Source organism: Triturus cristatus, chromosome 2_1 (assembly GCF_964204655.1).
Source record: "Triturus cristatus chromosome 2_1, aTriCri1.1, whole genome shotgun sequence".
In the NCBI taxonomy this organism is placed as follows: domain Eukaryota; kingdom Metazoa; phylum Chordata; class Amphibia; order Caudata; family Salamandridae; genus Triturus; species Triturus cristatus.
In genome coordinates this window covers 1086126322-1086151939 of record NC_140581.1, presented here as the reverse complement: position 1 = coordinate 1086151939, position 25618 = coordinate 1086126322, and positions in this window count along the sequence as shown.

Below are 25618 nucleotides of genomic sequence, written 5' to 3'. Positions count from 1 at the left end.
CCTGGCCAGCGAGTGCCCAATTGCCCCTCAGAGACTTTGGCCATAGTTAGAGCCTCCCCGCCTCCCCCAGTGGTGAGATCGGAACTGCGACCCTTGACAGGGCCCCTTCAACTTAAGTGCCTCCTGGCGGGCGTTCGGACGTCTCCGAACCCACCGCCGTCGAAGCGCTGATCGTGGACAGAAGGTGAGGTGCTGCGCTGGGGCGGGGAAAGGCTGGCCTTCATTTGGGCGAGAGTACCGTCTCTGCCCTGCCCGAGTGACTTGGGGACTGTTGTTGTGGGCGGGAGCCCCCCCGTGAGTGAGATCGGAGGGAGGATCGCGGAGCCCCTGGAACCCCCCTTCGCCCTTGGGAGAAGGGCCATACTGACTGGAGCGCTTACTGGCGCAGCTAAAGTGAGGTGGGACCGTCTCTTCCCCTGAAGTTGCCGCATTGTTCCGGGACTGAGGTGCGGCTCCAATTTTGAACTGTGCGTGCAGGTAGTTTGACCCCTCCGGCAGCCCGTTCGACGGTCTGAGGACTCGTGAACTGAAGCCGCCTTCGGAGACCCGCCTGCGTTGACAGAAGCGTATAGACTCCTCCGGCCGCAGTAGTATTAAACCGGCTGGCCGCGGAGTATAATTGCCGTAGTCATTGTATGTCTTTATCTTCCAGATACACGCGCAATATGCTTTAAGTGCAACTAAAGGATTATCACGAGTATCTTGTGCCCAGAGAGCCCGAACCCGTGAACACTTCAAAAACTGTAAGAGCGCGCATTCCGCATTAAATGGCAATCTAAATGTGTTTACCCTGAAAGTGATCAATTGGTGGCAGCGATACCAGTATGACCCTGAGATATTTATGTGAAACGATCGGTATCTAACTTGCTATGCAACTGTGATGTTTTGCTGATACTTATTCCAGTCATTGCTGATATTTATTCCAAATGTATTGAATCCTGATATTTATCCAGTATATTTATTTATTAGAGTCCAACCATTTATTCCTACGCAACCAGTACACAGCTAATCAAACCCATGTAAGAAAGGTGAATGTGATTAACTAATTGAACTTCTTCCAACCCAGAGAACTTTTACATAAACGAAACGTATTTTTCTATAACAGTGGTGTGGTGTCCTTCTTTTTATGTGGTGTGCAGGGAGTTATTATTTGGTCATAGCCGGCTTAACACAACAGCCTTCTACCGCCTTGTCACTCGAGCCAAGCTACCCCCCTTTGTGCTGGGCTTGCCCATCGCAGGTCCAACACCGGCTAACCTCAAAGGGCGAGCTAGTTGGTCCTTTGGCCCAGACACTGTCTTAACTGAGTAATTTATCCCCCTTATTTCCCACTCAATGCATCCTGGTAATGCCAAAGCTCTCGTCATTTACCACCTTCACCTTAGATCAGGTTATAAAAATGATCTCTGTAGTTAAATCAGGATCTCTCACAGATCCTTGCCCTCCGAGAATCATTCCACTGACCCCAACGATTGTAGCTACATCTCTATTGCCTATCTTTAATCTAGTGTTCACATCAGGATGCTTTCCCACTGAATGGAAAAAAGCCTCTATACTGCTACTTTAAACAAAATCCAATTTGGATGTTAATGCCACCCTGAACTATAGGACCTGCTTAAAAAGCTCCCGGTTCTTCTAATTCGGAGAACCCTGAACTAATGGCCAGTATCGAGACTGCTGTTGCCATCAAAGAAAATAGAAAAGCCCATCAATTTGGAATGAACCACCTTCATCTCCAACAATGTAATTCTTGATCCTCCTCACTATGGATTTCAGGCCCATCACAGCACAGAGCTTGTCCTGGTTATGGCCACTGAAGAGCTCAGACAAACTTGGATGGTGGGGGGAGCAATGAAGACTTGTTGCTTGTGAAGACAGAAGAAGTGTCCGGTGGAATCGCAGCTTGGAATCACAAGAAGGAAGACCTGAAAGCAGAGGGGACAGTGTTCATAGTCACTTGGCAGTGACCCAGGGCCAGGAAGCTGGATGCCCACAGTCTTTGGGTGATTTCAGGTAGTTCACGGGTGTCTTGACTCTTCAGCCACGAGGTCCAGGAGGCGTCGACGATGACCAGGAGCTGGATTTGGCGTGCTCCACAAAGTTTTCCGCTTACTGCGGTGTCGACGACCAGATTGGAGCCAACAAGCCTGCCAACAAGCCTTGGTTACAGCAAGTCTCATGGAAAGGATAAAAAGTCAGCGGTGCAGACCAGCAAGGTCTGAGGGACTCACCCAGCAAGGGTAAGTCAGGGAAGGCCTGGAGCAACCAGGGAAGCCCTTTTAAATTGTAGGAAAGTCTTCAGGGGACCCACAAGCCAACCAGCAAGGGATCGCAAAGACACCTTAGGAGGATCCACACAACAGGGGCCCACGGTCACTCGGGATGGGGTAGGCTTCTGATCTCTGGAGAGACTTGGATCACATGTGGCCCAATGCACAGGTTGCGTTGTAAAGGTAGTATGCGATGTAATGGAATGCGTTGTAAAGGTAGTTTTTAAAAATGCGTTGTAGTGTCCTGCGATGTAATGGAATGCGTTGTAGTGGATGTTGCGTTGTAAAAAATGCGTTGTAAGTGCATGCGTTGTAAAAGTGTGCATTGTAACGACATACATCCGTGCTAAAGCAGGAGGAAATATCCAATAGCATGAATATATTACTGCTCAAAATTTACGTCTGATTTAGAGTGGGATATTTGTTGCTGCATATGCTTTCCGAAGTTTACAGATCTATTTAAGCATCTTCAAGTTCCAATGAGTGCAGGTATGGCTAGTGCGTTGCAAATGTCTAGAAATAGTGACAAATCCTCAACTCTAATGATGGTCATGCCATTTATTTACACCATCCAATCTCGAGAGATTCCCTTGGCTACAACCATTTCCCCACGTTTAAATGGAACTTTTGATTGTAGATAATTCCACCCATAATGTGGATTTTGCAGTCTTAGGTGACCTCAGGGCATAACAAATATGCGTAGCATCCCTTATCAAGATATTTGTTTGCATTTTGTCACCTTTTCCAAAGCATAGCTCATATGGGGGAAAGGATTTACGAACTGGGTCAATAATTCTCTCTTAGAAAAGATCTCAGTTGATAACACAAGGCAATTCCAATGAGGAAATGAGGCAGATCATGAGAATCATGGACCCTCATGACACTAAGGATGCAGTAAGTCCCTGATTGTTATGGGTCTGTTTTACATTACAAAGGAAAGTGGCACCATATATGCTGGTGTGTCTCCATGGCAACAGTATTTCAGAGTAGAAACCTTACTGTATAAGCATCCTGTGGTAACAGCACACAATTAATCCTAGATATCTCAGAGGGTCTGATAATCTGATTTGAAATAAAACATTTCTCAATCAAGGTATTGAAAATGTACCATGTAAGAGTTTTCAACTAACTCCAAGCAATCATCATCAAGGGCCGATATTATTCATTTAAATCATTCCCCAAAATATTGGTTGAATTTTAGCCCTGTTTTTTTTACCTACAAAAGGTTTTAGATGAGGTAAAACACCAGACTTGTATTCAAATAGAAAACATTATTTGCCTTATGGAAAATATGGCAGTCAGCGAGGCCAATTTGGAGAAGGAAAACTTGGTCGCAAAAAAGTTTAGAAACAGATCTTAGCCTATTCACAAAATTAACATAGATACTGAAATAAATGATAAAGTATATGAAATAAAACTGAGTATCCTGTCAGACTTCACCAGACTTTTATTGAAAGAGAGTGCAATCTTTTCCCTACAGATGAAAACTTGGGATCCATCATTAATATTCAGATCCTCGCAAATGACTGAGCAGTGGAAGAGTACGTGCTCAGCTGTTACCAGAAGACTCTAAAACCCCTCCTCAATTGAGTGCCCAATGAAGCTGCCTCAACAGTTAAAAGAGCTTCGGTAACTTACTAATTAATGATGGCACTACACAAACGCGGACTACATAAAGGAATCACAGCCTGTAGCTGGAGTATCTGCTAGTTGTGAGAAGTGCAGAACTGTAAGGACACAGAGGGGGAGGAGGAAAGGAACCCGATTCCTATCTAGGCCGAACTTATCTGCCAGGGGTATCTAGCAGGAGCATAAACTAGAAAATCAGACCAAATTAGTGCGAAATCAGTATGTGTGCCCTGATCCCTGTCTCCCAGTCACTTTTTAACGCCAGTGTCCCTTTGCTGCCCGCCGTGGCTGCTCCTCTATTCATTCCAGTTCTTCTGTGCATGCTGCTGCCATTCCCTCATCGTCCATTGTGCAGCCACTTTCCCTGTGCCTCAGTTGTCCTCCATTGCTGCTAATGCCCCCTACCTCTTCCCCCTGTCCCTTTTTTTATCCCTGGACTGTTGTGCTGCCACTGGCCCTGTACTGCCACTACCCTTTTTTGCTGCCTCTGTCTATGACCACTCCACTCTGCCCCCTTTCTCTGTGGGAATACCCCTGCCACCGCCATCCCTATTCTGCTGTCCTGCCAGCGCGCCTGTGCCGAACCGGGCTCCTTTGCTGACCCTGACCTTATCTCTTCCATGTGCCCCACTTCTTCGTGTACATGCCCCTGCCCTCTTTTCATCATCTATTGTGCTGTCACTGCCCCTGTGCTGCCTCTGCCCTCCGTTGCTGCCCCTGCCCCCTCCTCCTCATTCTCTATGTGCGTGCCCCTGCCCTGCTTTCCTAGTCCATTGTGTTACCAACTGCCCCTGTGCTGTTCTGCTCTCAATTGCTGACCCTGACCCACTTCCCTTTCCACCCTCATTCTGCATGTGCATGCTCCTGCTCCCCTCCCTCGTCCAATGTGCTGCCGTCGCTCCAATGCTGCCACTGCACTCCATTGCCCCCCCCCGCCCCTTCATCCCCGACCCGCCTGTTCTCCTTGCATTTGCCTCTGACTCATTCCTTCCTGGTCTCTTGTGCTGCCGATGCCCCACACCCGCCACAGCCCTCCATTCCTCACCCTGACCCACTCTTGGCCCCCTTGCCCACTGTGTTGCCACTGTCCCTGTGCTTCGCCCTCCGTTGGTGCCCCTGCCACCTTCCAATCGTTCTCATTGTTTAACTATTACTTTACTCTGGTTGTTGTTTCGTGACCAGGGAAGCAATCATGGGTTTGTTGTGTTGCTAATCTAATATGTGTGACATTACTGTGCTGTGCTCTTTTGCACTAAATAATTACTCAAGACATTTTAGAAAACGCTGTTATTTTATTTAAAGTGCCATTGATAAACAAGCACTGTCTAAAGTGACCAGTCCAAACGCTCCAATGTTTTTGTTGTATAACAAACGAGTCCGCTTGAAACTGGCAAAGGCACGTCTTAAGTTAGTTTCTTCAGTGCTCACTTTATATAATATAAACCACAATTTTCTGGTTTTGAGATCCATGCAGGGCAATAGGTTTTAAGTGCCATCCGGCTGACAGAATCATCCACCCTCCCAAAGTTGATAAATGCCATTCTACCAAATCTGCTCCATTATGCAAACAGATGTTTTGTATTTTTTCAGTTAGAAAACAGAACTTCTCTACCTTTGCACCCAGAATCTTGAAGGGCAATGCCATATGCATCAGCACCATCCAAAACTGCATCAATTTCATAAATAGCTGATGACACAACTTGTTAAAGAAATCTAAACCACAATCCATTACCACACTCTTTTCACTTATAGAAACCAGCCATCCCTCCAATAACACATGGAAAGTATCTTTGTATTTGACTTTGTACATAGGATTGCTGTCTGTTTGGCTAGTTTCGCGCTGTTCAAATACCATCTACATACAGGGCTTAATTTGAGCTGATGGTTGCAGGTGGGGCTCAACATCACTCACTTTTCGGGAACCTGACATATTTCATGATCAGACTTTGATCAAGAACAAAATAGAGAAAGAGAGAAAGAAGGAGGAAGAGAAAGGTTGAAAAGGAGTAGCAAAGGGAGAAAGTGGGAATTGAGAAGAACTTGCAAAAGTGAGACAAAGAGGCAAGGAATGTAGAGTGGTGGATGAAAGTAGCATGAAATGTAATCAAGGCTAGAAAGCCTTGGTATTCGGCATCCCTGATGTTTGGGAATACTGGAGTTGTGCGTCTAATCAAAACTGTGGGCCCTGGCACTTATTCATTTACATATAAAGCATTGCCTGCACACATCCATACATACATAAACACATATACACATTCAAATATGCCTCAACCGAGACAATGCAGGCAGGTATGGTAGAGCAAAATAAGGGCATGTTTCAACTGAATAAACATCATCATATTAAGTTTAACACAGATTGGAGGGCACAGTTTTGCAATTCATAAATCTCCTTATTAATTGTGCTTAAATTGGAAAGACACATGTTTCTATTTCAAAGCAAGGCCAAATGAAATTAAACTTAGCCTTGTTACAAATTAGCACAGTGACATAGGCTAATTACATATTTCAAAATCAAACAGTATTCATTATGAGATAAGATTTACATCTTTTATAGAATATATTTTTTGCTTATAGGTAAAATTTCAATGTCTATACACTGCCTCCTTTGGAGATCTGTGCTACAGCAGGAGGAAATACCCAAAAGAATGAATACATTACTACTATACAGTTCCTTCTGATTTAGAGTGAGAACATTGTTGTAGCCTTTACTTTCTGAAATTTACAGATCTATTCAAGCACCTTCAAATCGCTGTGCAGCTAAGTATGGTTAGTTCATTGCGAATGTCTGGAAATAGTGACAAATCTTCAACTCTAATGGTGGCCATGCCATTTACATTGTCTGCTCTCATAAACCTCGCAACTCTTACTTGGCAACCATCACATCTCCATGTTTAAAATATAACTTTTGTGTGTCGATAAATATTCAAATAAAGTGTTTTTTGCAGTGTTAGGAGATTTTAGAGCATAAATATATGCATACTCCCAGTTATCCAGATATCACTTGCAAAGTTATCACTTTTTCCACACATAACTTATATGAGAAAAAGGATTTACCTATTGGCCCAATAGTGGCTTAGAAAATGTTCTTATTTTACAGCGAAGTTCAAAAGATATTGTAGAAATTTACCTGAGGTTCATCTGTAACCAAATGGAATTACCATCTCCATAAGGTTGGCTAGTCCAGAAATATATCACACTTATGATTAAATAAGTTCTGACTTACCAATACACCCGCCATTATATAAACACCTTTACCAACAGCAATACCAGTAAAGAAATGAGAAATATCATGAGAATGTTGGACCTTTGTGACTTGGTAGATGCAGTGAGGCCCTCATTGGTCGAGATCAGTTTTACATCACAAAGCAATGTAGCACCATGTATGGTGATGTCTACATGGCAACACAAGTGCCAGAGTTCAGAGTGAGAACTGTATCTGAGAGTTATAATAAAAACCATTCTGTTATCTTATGAAATCTGATAATCTAATCTTAAATAAAACATTTACCATTCAAGGTCCTGAAAATGTATTTTACCTTGTAAGTCTTGTCAAATAACTCCAAACTAGCATCAACATAGGCCCCAGCATTTTGTTTCAATTTTAGCTGTGTTTTTTTTAAATTTACAAAAGGTAGAGCACTAGATTTCTATTCAAATAGGAAACCTTGTTTGCTCTCTATGGAAAATGTGATAGGCAATGAGGTCAATTTGCAAAAGGAGATCTTGGTCACAAAAACATTAAGAAACTGATATTAGCCTATTCACTTTTTTATTTTTTAATTGAGGAAATGCAGACTCCTCCTCAAGCCTCTTCCAGACAATCTAGACTGTGCGGCTTTGGCCTTTAAGATTGAATTAGACATTCAAAATACTTTCACGGCATATTACTCTATCATCAACCCAGTACTAAATCCGCATTTCTTGACAAGATTGGTCAACTGTTGGAAGCCAAGGCCGGCGCGTCCAACTTCTCCATCCTAGGAGACCTTAATTTCCATTTGGAGAATATCTCTGACTGTGAAACAGAAGCACTCCTTGACCAAATGGCCAGCATAGGACTTATACAAATTGTAAAAGGGCCAACACACACAGCAGGGCATTGTCTGGACAAGATCTTTTCGGACAATCCCAACCTTGAATTGACCAGTTCACTTCCATAGTATAGTCAGACCATAAAACGATTATGTTTGAAATCTTACTTTCACAAAAATTGTCTGCTAGATACCCAGGTAAGGGGCCATGGAACAAGATAGAAGCAGAGCAATTAGAAACCTTGCTCACTCAATCGTTACAGGAGACTCCCCCAGATTTAGACCTCGCAGTAGCGAACTATCAGTCCTGGATTGACTCCGCAACCCTGCAATTGGCCCCTCAGGTTAGCCGTCGACGCCCCAGGATTTCACCGTCGGAACCTTGGTTTAACGACTCACTCAGAGCTCAAAAACAAATATGCCAAAGACTTGAAAAAAAATGGAGATTAGATGACACAAAAACAGAATATACATTGTCCTTTCAAGTCTACAAGAACGTAATCCTGAAGGGAAAGACGTCATACTTTAAAGAAAAATTGAAGCAGCCAGTGGCAGTTTGAACATTATATTTGCCACGATCAAAAGTCTTTCGAAACTCCCGGATCCACGTGATCATAGAGCTAGCCAGCAATTTTGCAACTCGCTAGCTATGTCATTCCAGCATAAGGTTAAATCAGTCCATACAATTGATACGCTTCAGGACAATAGTTTGGCCCAGACACTGTCTTTCTTTTGTATTTCTCATATACCAAAAATAAAAAGGGCATTCTAGATGGGGAGTCCCACCCCCTCTCCCCTAAATTTGCATATTCCGATTCCGATGTTTAAAACCCAAGGGGAGAAAGAGAAGGGCTTAACCCCACCAGCATTTTACTGTTTGCTCGGTCCACTCCAACCCAGTCTCACTGAAAGGCCCTTATCGATATTGGATATTCAGCCCCAACAGTGCCCAGGTGAAATCATCGGAATACCTTCATCTGTTCCGCCAAGCCACCAGAGCTGCCCAGATCTTTACGCCACTCGAGGCATCACAGGCGATATCGGACTCACTTACAGAGATAACATGTTTCGAACAATCTAGGAAAGTAGGTGCTTTCTCGTTCTTCCAAGCCCTGCATATTTCTCGCCTAGCCAATATCATCACATAAAAAATAAATTTAAACGTCATGTCAACAAGCCGATATTCCTTAACTAGCCCAAACAAAATTATCCTTGGAGTAATTACAAATTGTATATTCAATACTGCAGCAATAAACTCACTTATTCTAGACCAGTATTCACAAGCATTGGGCAATCTACAAACATACAAACATGTGTAGATCATCAGCGGCAAGGAACCTACAACGGGGGCAGCGATGTTCTGAGTTCGTAATTCTTGATAATTTCTTGGGTGAAATGTATACTCTATACAGGGTGAACAAATGATTCCTTTTAAGTGGAGCTGACTTAACCACTGTGTGCAACATTGTAAAGGAATCCACCCACAAGTCATGAAGATTATTATGATCTAAATCAACATCCTCACCCCATATATTTTTTAAGTTCAACGTCTGCCACTCCTTCTTCCTCCATCATGGCCCAATACCAAAAGACTAACTCTCTTTTCCATGTCCCCTTCCTATTGACTAAATCAAACTTTGAATTTGATGAACAAGACAGCGATGCCATAGTGGACCACGAACCCACTAATTGATAGTGCTTAAACCTGGTAAGTGTTCCCCCTGTCAGCCTAGAAAGATAGTCCAAATCAATAAGCTGTGAATCCTTTAATAAATCTCTCCAATGTGTTATACCTGCTAACCTCAAAGGGCGAGCTAGTTGGTCCTTTGGCCCAGACACTGTCTTAACTGAGTAATGTATCCCCCTTATTTCCCACTCAATGCATCCTGGTAATGCCAAAGTTCTCGTCATTTACCACCTTCACCTTAGATCAGGTTATAAAAATGATCTCTGTAGTTAAATCAGGATCTCTCACAGATCCTTGATCTCCGAGAATCGTTCCACTGACCCCAACGATTGTAGCTACATCTCTCTTGCCTATCTTTAATCTAGTGTTCACATCAGGATGCTTTCCCACTGAATGGAAAAAAAACTTCTATACTGCTACTTTAAACAAAATCCAATTTGGATGTTAATGCCACCCTGAACTATAGGACCTGCTTAAAAAGCTCCCGGTTCTTCTCATTCGGAGAACCCTGAACTAAAGGCCAGTATCGAGACTGCTGTTGCCATCAAAGAAAATAGAAAAGCCCATCAATTTGGAATGAACCACCTTTATCTCCAACAATGTAATTCTTGATCCTCCTCAATATGGATTTCAGGCCCATCACAGCACAGAGCTTGTCCTGGTTATGGCCACTAAAGAGCTCAGACAAACTTGGATGGTGGGGGGAGCAAAGAAGACTTGCTGCTTGTGAAGACAGAAGAAGTGTCTGGTGGAATCCCAGCTTGGATTCACAAGAAGGAAGACCTGAAAGCAGAGGGGACAGGGTTCATAGTCACTTGGCAGTGATCCAGGGCCAGGAAGCTGGATGCCCACAGTCGTTGAGCGATTTCAGGTAGTTCACGGGGGTCTTGACTCTTCAGCCACAAGGTCCAGGAGGTGTCGACGATGACCAGGAGCTGGATTTGGCGTGTTCCACAAAGTTTTCAGCTTACTGCGGTGTCGACGACCAGATTGGAGCCAACAAGCCTTGGTAACAGCAAGTCTCGTGGAAAGAATAAAAAGTCAGCGGTGCAGACCAGCAAGGTCTGAGGGACTCACCCAGCAAGGGTAAGTCAGGGAAGGCCTGGAGCAACCAGGGGAGCCCTTTTAAATTGTAGGAAAGTCTTCAGGGGACCCACAAGCCAACCAGCAAGAGATCGCAAAGACACCTCAGGAGGATCCACTCAACAGGGGCCCACGGTTACTCGGGATGGGGTAGGCCTCTGATCTCTGGAGGGATCCCTGCTAGAGATTTCGATCACATGTGGCCCAATGCACAGGTTCATAGAACGTCGTGAAGGGGTTGCACTCGAACATAGTGCACGGTACCCAGGGATTGCGGTTCCTCGTCACTCGTGGGGTCGAATTGCCTCAGCGTCGCTGGGAACTCATGATGGCCTTGGAGAAGTCAGGAAATCCTCTTCCCGGGCTGCAGGGACTTCGGGCTCCGGCGGGAGCGGTGGAGTTTGTGACCGTTTATTGCAAGATTTGGTGCCTGCCAAGCAGGGGAGTCACTCCTTGACTCCAAGGGAGATTCTTTCACCTTCCAAAGGTAGTGGAACGTCGAAGGTCTGGGATTCGTCTTCAGAGCATCGTCCAGGGGTATCTAGTTTGCAATGGCAAGGCTTTCCTAACTTATACTGAAAGGAAGGGAGGGACTAGCTCTATGACACCACCTATGGGAGGGTCAGGGGAGTGGGTGGCTACACCCACTTCCCTTTGTCCAGTTTCGCGCCAGAGCAGGGGCAGGTAGCCCCTGAGCCGGTTTGAACTGGTGTATGCACAGAGGAGCCTACTGCTCCCCCAGTGCAGGACTTCAAAGCACTCTAGGAGTGCACCCACCCAGCCCCAATACACTAAACCCTGTTTGGGAGGTGGTCACACCTCCCTGTGACAGGATACCTATTGTTGGGCCTCCTCCACTGCGAGTTTCGATCATCAGCAGGAGGGCAGCCCAGTGTCTGTGACTGGGGGCATCCCTTTTGTGATGCCACGGCTCTTCAGGATTCTACCGCGTTTCCACAGTAGGTACATGTCTATCCCACTAGAAGGGTGGGAACATACTCCCGCACCAGTTACTGGTGTGGAGGTATGATTCCAAAGCGTTTGACACCAAACACGACATGTTTTGATGCAGCCATTCCAAAGTTAGCATTACCGCGGGGTTATAATGCACTTAAGAGTATGTGGTTTGACCGCATTCACAAACAGCCCCAGAGAATAGACTCTGAGAGCTGCAGAGGGGCCCTGCTCAGGCAGAGGCACCCCCTCACATGGAAACCAAGCACCCTGCCCTCAGGATTGATAGGGCCTGCCTTAGGGGTGACTGATAGGTTTAAATGTGTGTGCAGGGAGAGATATAGTGAACCTATATCTCAGTGAGGAGTGATAGCACCACCTCACCCAGGCTGCAGTAGCAGGCCTGTGGTGTGAGATTTAGTCTGCTTCCCAGGGGTGGCATAATACATGCTTCAGCCCCTGGTAGGCCTGTGAAGTACCTATGCCCTTGGTACCTAAGGTACCATATACTATGGACTAATAAGGCACCACAGTATCCAATCACTAGTGTACCTAATATGCACTCCAAGTTGTTTAGAGAGAACAGAGAGGCTGGGGCTCTGATTAGCAGGGTCCCAGCCAGGCTATTGCCAGAAACCAGTGTAAACATCAGAAAAAAAGTGGGGGCAACATAAGAGGCAGATTCTACTCTCCTACAATAATATAACCCACAACTTTCTGCTTTGGAGATCCATGCAGGGCCACATGTATTAAATGCCATCCTGCTGACATAGTCGTCCATCCTCCCAAAGTTGATAAATACTATTCTGCCAAGCCTGCTCCATTATACAAACAGATGTTTTGTATATTTTATGCAATAACAATACAGGACTTCTCCTCCTTTATACCCAGGATCTGTAAGAGAATTGCTGTGTGCATCAGCATTACCCAAAACTGCAACAATTTCTAAAACAACTGATGACACAACTCTTTGAAGTAATCTACAATAAAATACAGTCACTGTAAACTTCCACTCATAGAAACTAGCCCCGCTACCAATAACACATTGAGAGTATCTTTGCCTTTGTAATTGAACAGGGGATTGCTGCCTTTCGGCTAGATTCAAGCTGTTCAAATACCACCTATATGCAGTGCCTAATTTGAGGTGATGGTTGCAGGTGAGGCCCACCATCACTCACCTTCTGGGACCCAGGCTTATATTTCATTATCAGACTTTGACCCAGAAGAAGATAGAGAAAGGGAGAAAAGACAGAAAGGATGAAGAAGAATGACTTAGAGCGAAAGCGAGAATTAAAAAAATCCTGCAAGAATGGGATAAAGGGGCAAGGAATGTAGAGTGGTGGATGAAAGAAGCATGAGGTGGAATCAAGACTGAAAATCTTTGGTATTCAGCACCTCTGACGCTCGGTAGAACCATCCATGTGCGTCGAACCAAAACTGTGGGCCAGGGACCTTTATCTTTCACGAATTAAGCACTGCCTACAAACATATATACTTACATGAACACATAAATACATAAATGCCTCGAACTAGACACAATGCAAACCTAGCAGAATAAAGTAAGGACATATTTCAATTGAAGAAGTGTGATTAAATTACATTTAACACAGACTGTAGGGTGAAAGTTTACATTTCATACATTTCCTCACCAATTTTTCTCTTTATTGGTAAGACCCTTGCCTCTATTTCAAACCAAGGGCAAATGAAACGAAAACTAGCCACTTTTAAAATTAGCACAATGGCATAGGCTAATTGCATATTTCAAAACCAAACAGTATCCCTTGTGATATAGCATTTACATCTTTTATACAATATATATTTTTTGCTTCTAGGTAACATATCAATGTCTATACACTGCCTCCGTTGGAGATCTGTGCTAAAGCAGGAGGAAATATCCAATAGCATGAATATATTACTGCTCAAAATTTACGTCTGATTTAGAGTGGGATATTTGTTGCTGCATATGCTTTTCGAAGTTTACAGATCTATTTAAGCATCTTCAAGTTCCAATGAGTGCAGGTATGGCTAGTGCGTTGCAAATGTCTAGAAATAGTCACAAATCCTCAACTCTAATGATGGTCTTGCCATATATTTACACCATCCAATCTCAAGAGTTTCCCTTGGCTACAACCATTTCCCCACGTTTAAATTGAACTTTTGATTGTAGATAATTCCACCCATAATGTGGATTTTGCAGTCTTAGGTGACCTCAGAGCATGATAAATATGCATAGCATCACTTATCAAGATATTTGTTTGCATTTTGTCACCTTTTCCAAAGCATATCTCATATGGGGGAAAGGATTTACGAACTGGGTCAATAATTCTCTCGTAGAAAAGATCTCAGTTGATAACACAAGGCAATTCCAATGAGGAAATGAGGCAGATCATGAGAATCATGGACCCTCATGACACTAAGGATGCAGTAAGGCCCTCATTGTTATGGGTCTGTTTTACATTACAAAGGAAAGTGGCACCATATATGCTGGTGTATCTCCATGGCAACAGTATTTCAGAGTAGAAACCTTTCTGTATAAGCATCCGGTGTTAACAGCACACAATTAATCCTAGATATCTCAGAGGGTCTGATAATCTGATTTGAAATAAAACATTTCTGAATCAAAGTATTGAAAATGTACCATGTAAGAGTTTTCAACTAACTCCAAGCAATCATCATCAAGGGCCGATATTATTCATTTAAATCATTCCCCAAAATATTGGTTGAATTTTAGCCCTGTTTTTTTACTTCCATATGATTTTAGATGAGGTAAAACACCAGATTTGTATTCAAATAGAAAACATTATTTGCCTTATGGAAAAAATGGCAGTCAGCGAGGCCAATTTGGAGAAGGAAAACTTGGTCGCAAAAAAGTTTAGAAACAGATCTTAGCCTATTCACAATATTAACATAGATTCTGAAATAAATGATAAAGTATATGAAATACAACCGAGTATACTGTCAGACTTCAAAAGACTTTTATTGAAAGAGAGTGCAATCTTTACACTACAGATGAAAACTTGGGATCCATCTTTAATATTCAGATCCTCGCAAATGATTGTGGAAGAGTACGTGTTCAGCTGTTACCAGAAGACTCTAAAACCCCTCCTCTCTTGAGTGCCCAATGAAGCTGCCTCAACAGTTAAAAGAGCTTCGTTTACATACTAATTAATGATGGCACTACACAAACGCGGACTACATAAAGGAATCACAGCATGTAGCTGGAGTATCTCCTAGTTGTGAGAAGTGCAGAACTGTAAGGACACAGAGGGGGTGGAGGAAAGGAACCCGATTCCTATCTAGGCCGAACTTATCTGCCAGGGGTATCTAGCAGGAGCATAAACTAGAAAATCAGACCAAATTAGTGCGAAATCAGTATGTGTGCCCTGATCCCTGTCTCCCAGTCACTTTCTAACGCCAGTGTCCCTTTACTGCCCACCGTGGCTGCTCCTCTATTCATTCAAGTTCTTCTGTGCATGCTGCTGCCATTCCCGCCATGGTCCATTGTGCAGCCACTTTCCCTGTGCCTCAGTTGTCCTCCATTGCTGCTAATGCCCCCTACCTCCTCCCCCTGTCCCTTTTTTTATCCCTGGACTGTTGTGCTGCCACTGGCCCTGTACTGCCACTACCCTTTTTTGCTGCCTCTGTCTATGACCACTCCACTCTGCCCCCTTTCTCTGTGGGAATACCCCTGCCACCGTCATCCCTATTCTTCTGTCCTGCCACCGCGCCTGTGCCGAACCGTGCTCCTTTGCTGACCCTGACCTTATCTCTTCCATGTGCCCCACTTCTTCGTGTACATGCCCCTGGCCTCTTTCCATCATCTATTGTGCTGTCACTGCCCCTGTGCTGCCACTGCCCTCCGTTGCTGCCCCTGCCCCCTCCTCCTCATTCTCTATGTGCGTGCCCCTGCCCTGCTTTTCTAGTCCATTGTGTTACCAACTGCCCCTGTGCTGTTCTGCTCTCAATTGCTGACCCTGACCCACTTTCCTTTCCACCCTCATTCTGCATGTGCATGCTCCTGCTCCCCTCCCTCGTCCAATGTGCTGCCGTCGCTCCAATGCTGCCACTGCACTCCATTGCCCCCCCCTGCCCCTTCATCCCCGACCCGCCTGTTCTCCTTGCATGTGCCTCTGACTCATTCCTTACTGGTCTCTTGTGCTGCCGATGCCCCACACCCGTCACAGCCCTCCATTCCTCACCCTGACCCACTCTTGGCCCCCTTGCCCATTGTGTTGACACTGTCCCTGTGCTTCGCCCTCCGTTGGTGCCCCTGCCCCCTTCCAATCGTTCTCATTGTTTAACTATTACTTTACTCTGGTTGTTGTTTCGTGACCTGGGAAGCAATCATGGGTTTGTTGTGTTGCTAATCTAATATGTGTGACATTACTGTGCTGTGCTCTTTTGCACTAAATAATTACTCAAGACATTTTAGAAAACGCTGTTATTTCATTTAAAGTGCCATTGATAAACAAGCACTGTCTAAAGTGACCAGTCGAAACGCTCCAATGTTTTTGTTGTATAACAAACGAGTCCGCTTGTAACTGGCAAAGGCACGTCTTAAGTTAGTTTCTTCAGTGCTCACTTTATATAATATAAACCACAATTTTCTGGTTTTGAGATCCATGCAGGGCAATAGGTTTTAAGTGCCATCCGGCTGACAGAATCATCCACCCTCCCAAAGTTGATAAATGCCATTCTGCCAAATCTGCTCCATTATGCAAACAGATGTTTTGTATTTTTCAGTTAGAAAACAGAACTTCTCTACCTTTGCACCCAGAATCTTGAAGGGCAATGCCATATGCATCAGCACCATCCAAAACTGCATCAATTTCATAAATAGCTCATGACACAACTTGTTAAAGAAATCTAAACCACAATCCATTACCACACTCTTTTCACTTATAGAAACCAGCCATCCCTCCAATAACACATGGAAAGTATCTTTGTATTTGACTTTGTACATAGGATTGCTTTCTGTTTGGCTAGTTTCGCGCTGTTCAAATACCATCTACAGACAGGGCTTAATTTGAGCTGATGGTTGCAGGTGGGGCTCAACATCACTCACTTTTCGGGAACCTGACATATTTCATGATCAGACTTTGATCAAGAACAAAATAGAGAAAGAGAGAAAGAAGGAGGAAGAGAAAGGTTGACAAGGAGTAGCAAAGGGAGAAAGTGGGAATTGAGAAGAACTTGCAAAAGTGAGACAAAGGGGCAAGGAATGTAGAGTGGTGGATGAAAGTAGCATGAAATTTAATCAAGGCTAGAAAGCCATGGTATTCGGCATCCCTGATGTTTGGGAATACTGGAGTTGTGCGTCTAATCAAAACTGTGGGCCCTGGCACTTATTCATTTACATATAAAGCATTGCCTGCATACATCCATACATACATAAACACATATACACATTCAAATATGCCTCAACCGAGACAATGCAGGCAGGTATGGTAGAGCAAAATAAGGGCATGTTTCAACTGAATAAACATCATCATATTAAGTTTAACACAGATTGGAGGGCACAGTTTTGCAATTCATAAATCTCCTTATTAATTGTGCTTAAATTGGAAAGACACATGTTTCTATTTCAAAGCAAGGCCAAATGAAATTTAACTTAGCCTTGTTACAAATTAGCACAGTGACATAGGTTAATTACATATTTCAAAATCAAACAGTATTCATTATGAGATAAGATTTACATCTTTTATACAATATATATTTTGCTTATAGGTAAAATTTCAATGTCTATACACTGCCTCCTTTGGAGATCTCTGCTACAGCAGGAGGAAATACCCAAAAGAATGAATACATTACTACTATACAGTTCCTTCTGATTTAGAGTGAGAAAATTGTTGTAGCCTTTACTTTCTGAAATTTACAGATCTATTCAAGCACCTTCAAATCGCTGTGCAGCTAAGTATGGTTAGTTCATTGCGAATGTCTGGAAATAGTGACAAATCTTCAACTCTAATGGTGGTCATGACATTTACATTGTCTGCTCTCATAACCCTCCCAACTCTTACTTGGCAACAATCACATCTCCATGTTTAAAATATAACTTTTGTTTGTCGATAAATATTCATATAAAGTGTTTTTTGCAGTCTTAGGTGATCTAAGAGCATAAATATATGCATACTCCCAGTTATTCGGATATCAATTGCAAAGTTATCACTTTTTCCACACATAACTTATATGAGAAAAAGGATTCACGTATTGGCCCAATAGTGGCTTAGAAAATGTTCTTATTTTACAGCGAAGGTCAAAAGATATTGTAGAAATTTACCTGAGGTTCATCTGTAACCAAATGGAATTACCATCTCCATCAGGTTGGCTAGTCCAGAAATATATCACACTTATGATTAAATAACTTCTGACTTACCAATGCACCCGCCATTATATAAACACCTTTACCAACAGCAATACCAGTAAAGAAATGAGAAATATCATGAAAATGTTGGACCTTTGTGACTTGGTAGATGCAGTGATGCCCTCATTGGTCGAGATCAGTTTTACATCACAAAGCAATGTAGCACCATGTATGGTGATGTCTACATGGCAGCACAAGTGCCAGAGTTCAGAGTGAGAACTGTATCTGAGAGTTATAATAAAAACCATTCTGTTATCTTTCGAAATCTGATAATCTAATCTTAAATTAAATATTTACCATTCAAGGTCCTGAAAATGTATTTTACCATGTAAGTCTTGCCAAATAACTCCAAACTAGCATCAACATGGGCCCCAGCATTTTGTTTCAATTTTAGCCTTGTTTTTTTTAAATTTACAAAAGGTAGAGCACTAGATTTCTATTCAAATAGGAAACCTTGTTTGCTCTCTATGGAAATTGTGATAGGCAATGAGGTCAATTTGCAAAAGGAGATCTTGGTCACAAAAACATTAAGAAACTGATATTAGCCTATTCACTTTTTTATTTTTTAATTGAGGAAATGCAGACTCCTCCTCAAGCCTCTTCCAGACAATCTAGACTGTGCGGCTTTGGCCTTTAAGATTGAATTAGACATTCAAAATACTTTCAATGGCATATTACTCTATCATCCACCCAGTACTAAATCCGCATTTCTTGACAAGATTGGTCAACTGTTGGAAGCCAAGGCCGGCGCGTCCAACTTCTCCATCCTAGGAGACCTTAATTTCCATTTGGAGAATATCTCTGACTGTGAAACAGAAGCACTCCTTGACCAAATGGGCAGCATAGGACTTATACAAATTGTAAAAGGGCCAACACACACAGCAGGGCATTGTCTGGACAAGATCTTTTCGGACAATCCCAACCTTGAATTGACCAGTTCACTTCCATAGTATAGTCAGACCATAAAACGATTATGTTTGAAATCTTACTTTCACAAAAATTGTCTGCTAGATACCCAGGTAAGGGGCCATGGAACAAGATAGAAGCAGAGCAATTAGAAACCTTGCTCACTCAATCGTTACAGGAGACTCCCCCTGATTTAGGCCTCGCAGTAGCGAACTATCAGTCCTGGATTGACTCCGCAACCCTGCAATTGGCCCCTCAGGTTAGCCGTCGACGCCCCAGGATTTCACCGTCGGAACCTTGGTTTAACTGCTCACTCAGAGCACAAAAACAAATATGCCAAAGACTTGAAAAAAAATGGAGATTAGATGACACAAAAACAGAATATACATTGTCCTTTCAAGTCTACAAGAACGTAATCCTGAAGGAAAAGACGTCATAATTTAAAGAAAAAATTGAAGCAGCCATTGGCAGTTTGAACATTATATTTGCCACGGTCAAAAGTCTTTCGAAACTCAAGGTTCCACGTGATCATAGAGCTAGCCAGCAATTTTGCAACTCGCTAGCTATGTCATTCCAGCATAAGGTTAAATCAGTCTATGCAATTGATACGCTTCAGGACAATAGTTTGGCCCAGACACTGTCTTTTTTTTTTTTGTTTTGTATTTATTTTTTTGTATTCCTCATATACCAAAAATAAAAAGGGCATTCTAGATGGGGAGTCCCTCCCCCTCTCCCCTAAATTTGCAGGTTCCGATTCCGATGTTTAAAACCCAAGGGGAGAAAGAGAAGGGCTTAACCCCACCAGCATTTTACTGTTTGCTCGGTCCACTCCAACCCAGTCTCACTGAAAGGCCCTTATCGATATTGGAGATTGAGCCCCAACAGTGCCCAGGTGAAAGCATCGGAATACCTTCATCTGTTCCGCCAAGCCACCAGAGCTGCCCAGATCTTTACGCCACTCGAGGCATCACGGGCGATATCGGACTCACTTACAGAGATAACATGTTTCAAACAATCTAGGAAAGTAGGTGCTTTCTCGTTCTTCCAAGCCCTGCATATTTCTCGCCTAGCCAATATCATCACATAAAAAATAAATTTAGACGTCATGTCAACAAGTCGATATTCCTTAACTAGCCCAAACAAAATTATCCTTGGAGTAATTACAAATTGTATATTCAATACTGCAGCAATAAACTCACTTATTCTAGACCAGTAATTCACAAGCATTGGGCAATCTACAAACATGTGTAGATCATCAGCGGCAAGGAACCTACAACAGGGGCAGCGATGTTCTGAGTTCGTAATACTTGCTAATTTCTTGGGTGAAATGTATACTCTATACAGGGTGAACAAATGATTCCTTTTAAGTGGAGCTGACTTAACCACTGTGTGCAACATTGTAAAGGAATCCACCCACAAGTCATGAAGATTATTATGATCTAAATCAACATCCTCACCCCATATTTTTTTAAGTTCAACGTCTGCCACTCCTTCTTCCTCCATCATGGCCCAATACCAAAAGGCTAACTCTCTTTTCCATCTCCCCTTCCTATTGACTAAATCAAACTTTGAATTTGATGAACAAGACAGCGATGCCATAGTGGACCACCAACCCAATAATTGATAGTGCTTAAACCTGGTAAGTGTTCCCCCTGTCAGCCTAGAAAGAGAGTCCCAATCAATAAGCTGTGAATCCTTTAATAAATCTCTCCAATGTGTTATACCGGCTGTTAGACCTGTCTGCTTCTGAGAGTCCCCTCACACCATGATTTATTTTGTTCCCCCGTGCCTCCTAAAATTTGTCGCTTTTTATTTGTCTACCAGGACCTTTTTGTGTGTCGTCCCATGGGGCTAGATGCTCCTTGACGCTCAGTTTCTCACCAAGTTCCTGGCACCTATCTACAAGGCGCCTGACGGAACCGGTGGCATTACACACTGAGGTTGTCAACCCTAAAATGGTGGACACCATTGTCCCCTATGAGAGTGACTCCCATTGGAGTCCTTCTGACCTCTGACCCTTTGGAGGTTTTGGCGCACTCTGTGTAACCTGCAAACCTGACAGGAATCCCCTCAGAAGTTGCAAGTACACAAAATGGCTGCCTTAGGAAGCCCAGTATGGTGGCTCCTAATGACCAAAAAGACACCTTGGAAGGGCCATGTCATTGACACAGCCAGGGAAGGTTCTAGAACCTTCTGGCTCGTGCTGGCACCCCAGGGCACTGGCTATAAAAGGCCCAGTCCCTGGCGGCCATGATGAGAAAAAGTGGAGAAGAGAAGAAACATAGAAGAGGACTTGACACCAGATTGACACCTGCCCTGTTCCCCCCCCCCTGAGGCAGCTGATAGCGCAGGCAGAAGTACAGCCGAGGTTGTTGGCGTGGACCCTGACTGGCGTTCCAGTCAGAAGCGCGAGCAGTGACCTCTCGCCTTCAGCGCCTGGCCAGCGAGTGCCCAATTGCCCCTCAGAGACTTTGGCCTTAGTTAGAGCCTCCCCGCCTCCCCCAGTGGTGAGATCGCGACTGCGACCCTTGACAGGGCCCCTTCAACTTAAGTGCCTCCTGGCGGGCGTTCGGACGTCTCCGAACCCACCGCCGTCGAAGCGCTGATCGTGGACAGAAGGTGAGGTGCTGCGCTGGGGCGGGGAAAGGCTGGCCTTCATTTGTGCGAGAGTACCGTCTCTGCCCTGCCCGAGTGACTTGGGGACTGTTGTTGTGGGCGGGAGCCCCCCCGTGAGTGAGATCGGAGGGAGGATCGCGGAGCCCCTGGAACCCCCCTTCGCCCTTGGGAGAAGGGCCATACTGACTGGAGCGCTTACTGGCGCAGCTAAAGTGAGGTGGGACCGTCTCTTCCCCTGAAGTTGCCGCATTGTTCCGGGACTGAGGTGCGGCTCCAATTTTGAACTGTGCGCGCAGGTAGTTTGACCCCTCCGGCAGCCCGTTCGACGGTCTGAGGACTCGTGAACTGAAGCCGCCTTCAGAGACCCCGCCTGCGTTGACAGAAGCGCACAGACTCCTCCGGCCGCAGTAGTATTAAACCGGCTGGCCGCGGAGTGTAATTGCCGTAGTCATTGTATGTCTTTATCTTCCAGATACACGCGCAATATGCTTTAAGTGCAACTAAAGGATTATCACGAGTATCTTGTGCCCAGAGAGCCCGAACCCGTGAACACTTCAAAAACTGTAAGAGCGCGCATTTCGCATTAAATGGCAATCTAAATGTGTTTACCCTGAAAGTGATCAATTGGTGGCAGCGATACCAGTATGACCCTGAGATATTTATGTGAAACGATTGGTATCTAACTTGCTATGCAACTGTGATGTTTTGCTGATATTTATTCCAGTCATTGCTGATATTTATTCCAAATGTATTGAATCCTGATATTTATCCAGTATATTTATTTATTAGAGTCCAACCATTTATTCCTACGCAACCAGTACACAGCTAATCAAACCCATGTAAGAAAGGTGAATGTGATTAACTAATTGAACTTCTTCCAACCCAGAGAACTTTTACATAAACGAAACGTATTTTTCTATAACAGTGGTGTGGTGTCCTTCTTTTTATGTGGTGTGCAGGGAGTTATTATTTGGTCATAGCCGGCTTAACACAACAGCCTTCTACCGCCTTGTCACTCGAGCCAAGCTACCCCCCTTTGTGCTGGGCTTGCCCATCGCAGGTCCAACATAAAATTGGTGGCAGCGGTTGGGATTACGAGCCGTTGTGAACCTCATAATAATTCAGTGTGCATCACAGGTACACACCCGGAGTATTCTCCCAGCGGCCTTCTAATTCTGTGATTTTGGTTTTTTTTAATTCTTTCCTGGAGGTGGGTGGAGGTGATCCTCAGAGGAAGTTCCTATCTTCATAACCTACTTCGGGGTGGTGGTCCACCCTTTCAACTGACAAAAATTGAATTCAAAATGTCAGAGCTGGAGACCTATACTGTGGCACAGCTCAGGGAGTTCTGTCAGGAAAGGGGAGTGTTCGTTAGGCAAGGAGCCAAGAGAGAGGAGCTCCGTACTAGTCTGCGAGCCTGGGTGGAAGAACACACGGAGGGAACGGTAGAGGAGGAGGAATCAGACAGGGAAACTGTCAGGGAGATGATTACAGAATGTCCCCTGGGGGTGGGTGCGATGTCTATCAGCCCCAAGGTAGCCTCACGGGAGGGCAGTAGTGTGTCATCAAGAGGGTTATCAGAAACCGAGTTAGCCGACAGGAGAGAGGAAAGACAGTTAAGGTGGGAGTTGGCCAAGCTGGAGATGGAAGGGAGGAGGATGGAACATGAGTTCAAGTTACGAGAACTCGACCTCAAGACCATTAACAATACTCCGGGGGGTGTCGAGTCCAAGGAAATTGCCAGGGAGCCCAGGCCCCATTTACCAAAGGACGTAGTCGCCAGTTATTCCGCTGGGGATGACATAGCCAAGTGGCTGGCAGCCTATGAGGTCTCCTTAAGAGCCCATGGGATCCATGAGAAGCACTGGGGTGGGGGATTATACCGGTACATGCCTCCGACAGGAAGGGATGCCCTATTGGCCCTAGACCGGGAGGAACAGGTAGACTACCCCGCCATGAAGGTGGCACTCATTAGGAAGTTTGGGTTGACCCCGGAGAAATACCGGCAAAGGTTTAGGGGTAGCCACAAGCTGAGCTCACAAAATTGGGTTGACTTCCTGGATTTTGCCAAGAAAGCCCTGGAAGGGTGGGTCCAAGGTAGTGAGGTGGAGGACTATCAAGGGTTGTATGACTTAATCCTCAAGGAGCATCTACTCGAGAAATGCCTTCCCGAGCTGAGGCAACACCTGGTAGACAGCAAACTTACTTGCCCCCGTAAGCTTGCTGAGGAGGCGGACATTTGGGCAAGTACCCGAGTGTCCACGAAGGGGACTGGAGGAGATTCTCAGAAGTCCGGACAGGGCGCTTCCCTAAGGAAAGAGGGGGGATATAACAAGAAACAGGAGTTCTCCAAAGGCCCCCAAAATAACTTTAAGGGGAAAAACACCTTTTCCAACTCTAAGGCTAACCCGCAGAAGAACCCTAACCCTGGCCAGAGACAGCAGCCAAGGGCTGTCCATTGCTTTGAGTGCGGTGGTATTGGACATTACAAAGGAGACCCGAAATGCCCAAAGAGACCACCCCCTCCCGCTGGAGGAAAGGCCCCGGGAGTCGCTAGAGTAGCGCTCGGGGAGGAGATGCCCTTAAGTGAGGGAAGGGAGTGGGCGGGAGTCACCTTAGTGTCCCTGGGTGATCGGGAGATGGTTCCAAAGATCCAGGTGCCCTCGAATACTACCAAGTATGGGCAGTGGGTCACCATCAATTGCCATAGAGGGGAAGCTCTGAGAGATACAGGAGCCAGTGTGACTATGGTAAGGAGTCAACTGGTGTCCTCGGAGCAGGTGGTTCCGGGCGTACTTCATCCAGCCGCACTGGCTGACGGCAGAATGGGCCACTATCCTGTGGCCGAGGTTCCCTTTGAGTGGGGAGGGGTTGCAGGTCCACTTCGAGTCGCCGTAAGCCCCGCTGTGCCGGTCGATTGTTTGCTGGGCAATGATATGGAGCACAATGCTTGGAAGGAGGTGGAATACCGGACCCATTCGGAGATGCTGGGTACACCTGATTGGGCCTGTGTGAGTACCAGGTCGGCAACTGCTCGGGAGGGGAAGTCGCAGGGGTCGAAGTCTGGAACAATGGCCCACCCCGTAGCTGCTGATGAGGGAGTGTGCCGAGGACAGGAGGAGCCTGCCTCGACGTCCGTGCCCCGTGAGACGGATAGGCCACCTACGGAGGTGGACCCGGAGTCCACGGAGGAGGACATGGTTCCGTTGGAGAACTTACCTATCCCCGCTGATTGGCGAGTGGAGGGAGGTCCGTCCAGGGAGGAACTGAGCAGGGGACAAAGGGAATGTCCCACCCTCAAGGGTCTGAGGCAACAGGCTGAAGCCCAAGCAGCGGGTAACGAGTCTGGGAACTATTGTATTTACTGGGAGGATGGCCTCCTCTACAGTGAACCCAGGGCGCCAGTGCACGGATTGTCACGGGCCCTGGTAGTCCCACAGTGTTACCGAGCCTTCCTGTTAGAGTTGGCTCATGAGATTCTCTTGGCAGGACACTTGGGTCAGGACAAGACCTTTGCCAGGCTTGTCCCCCACTTTTATTGGCCTCGAATGAGGGTGGCGTCCGACGCATATTGTCGGTCGTGTGTGTCATGCCAAGCCAGTGGGAAAACAGGGACGAAGCTGAAGGCTCCCCTGGAACCACTTCCCGTCGTTGGCACCCCCTTTGAAAGGGTGGGCATCGACATTGCTGGGCCCTTAGATCCACCGACAACATCCGGTCACAGGTTTATCCTGGTACTGGTGGATCATGCCACAAGGTATCCAGAGGCAATTCCTCTGAGAACCATCACTGCACCGGTGGTGGCAAAGGCCCTGATGGGGATCTTTACCCGAGTGGGTTTCCCCAAGGAAGTGGTGTCTGATAGGGGGGACCAACTTCATGTCAGCATACATGCGGGCAATGTGGAAGGAGTGTGGAGTGACCTACCGGTTCACCACTCCTTATCACCCACAGGCCAATGGCCTTGTGGAAAGGTTCAACTAGACGTCGAAGGGTATGATCAGAAGTCTACCCGAAAGCCTGCGGAGGAAATGGGACGTCCTCCTACCCTGCTTACTTTTTTCCTACAGGGAAGTGC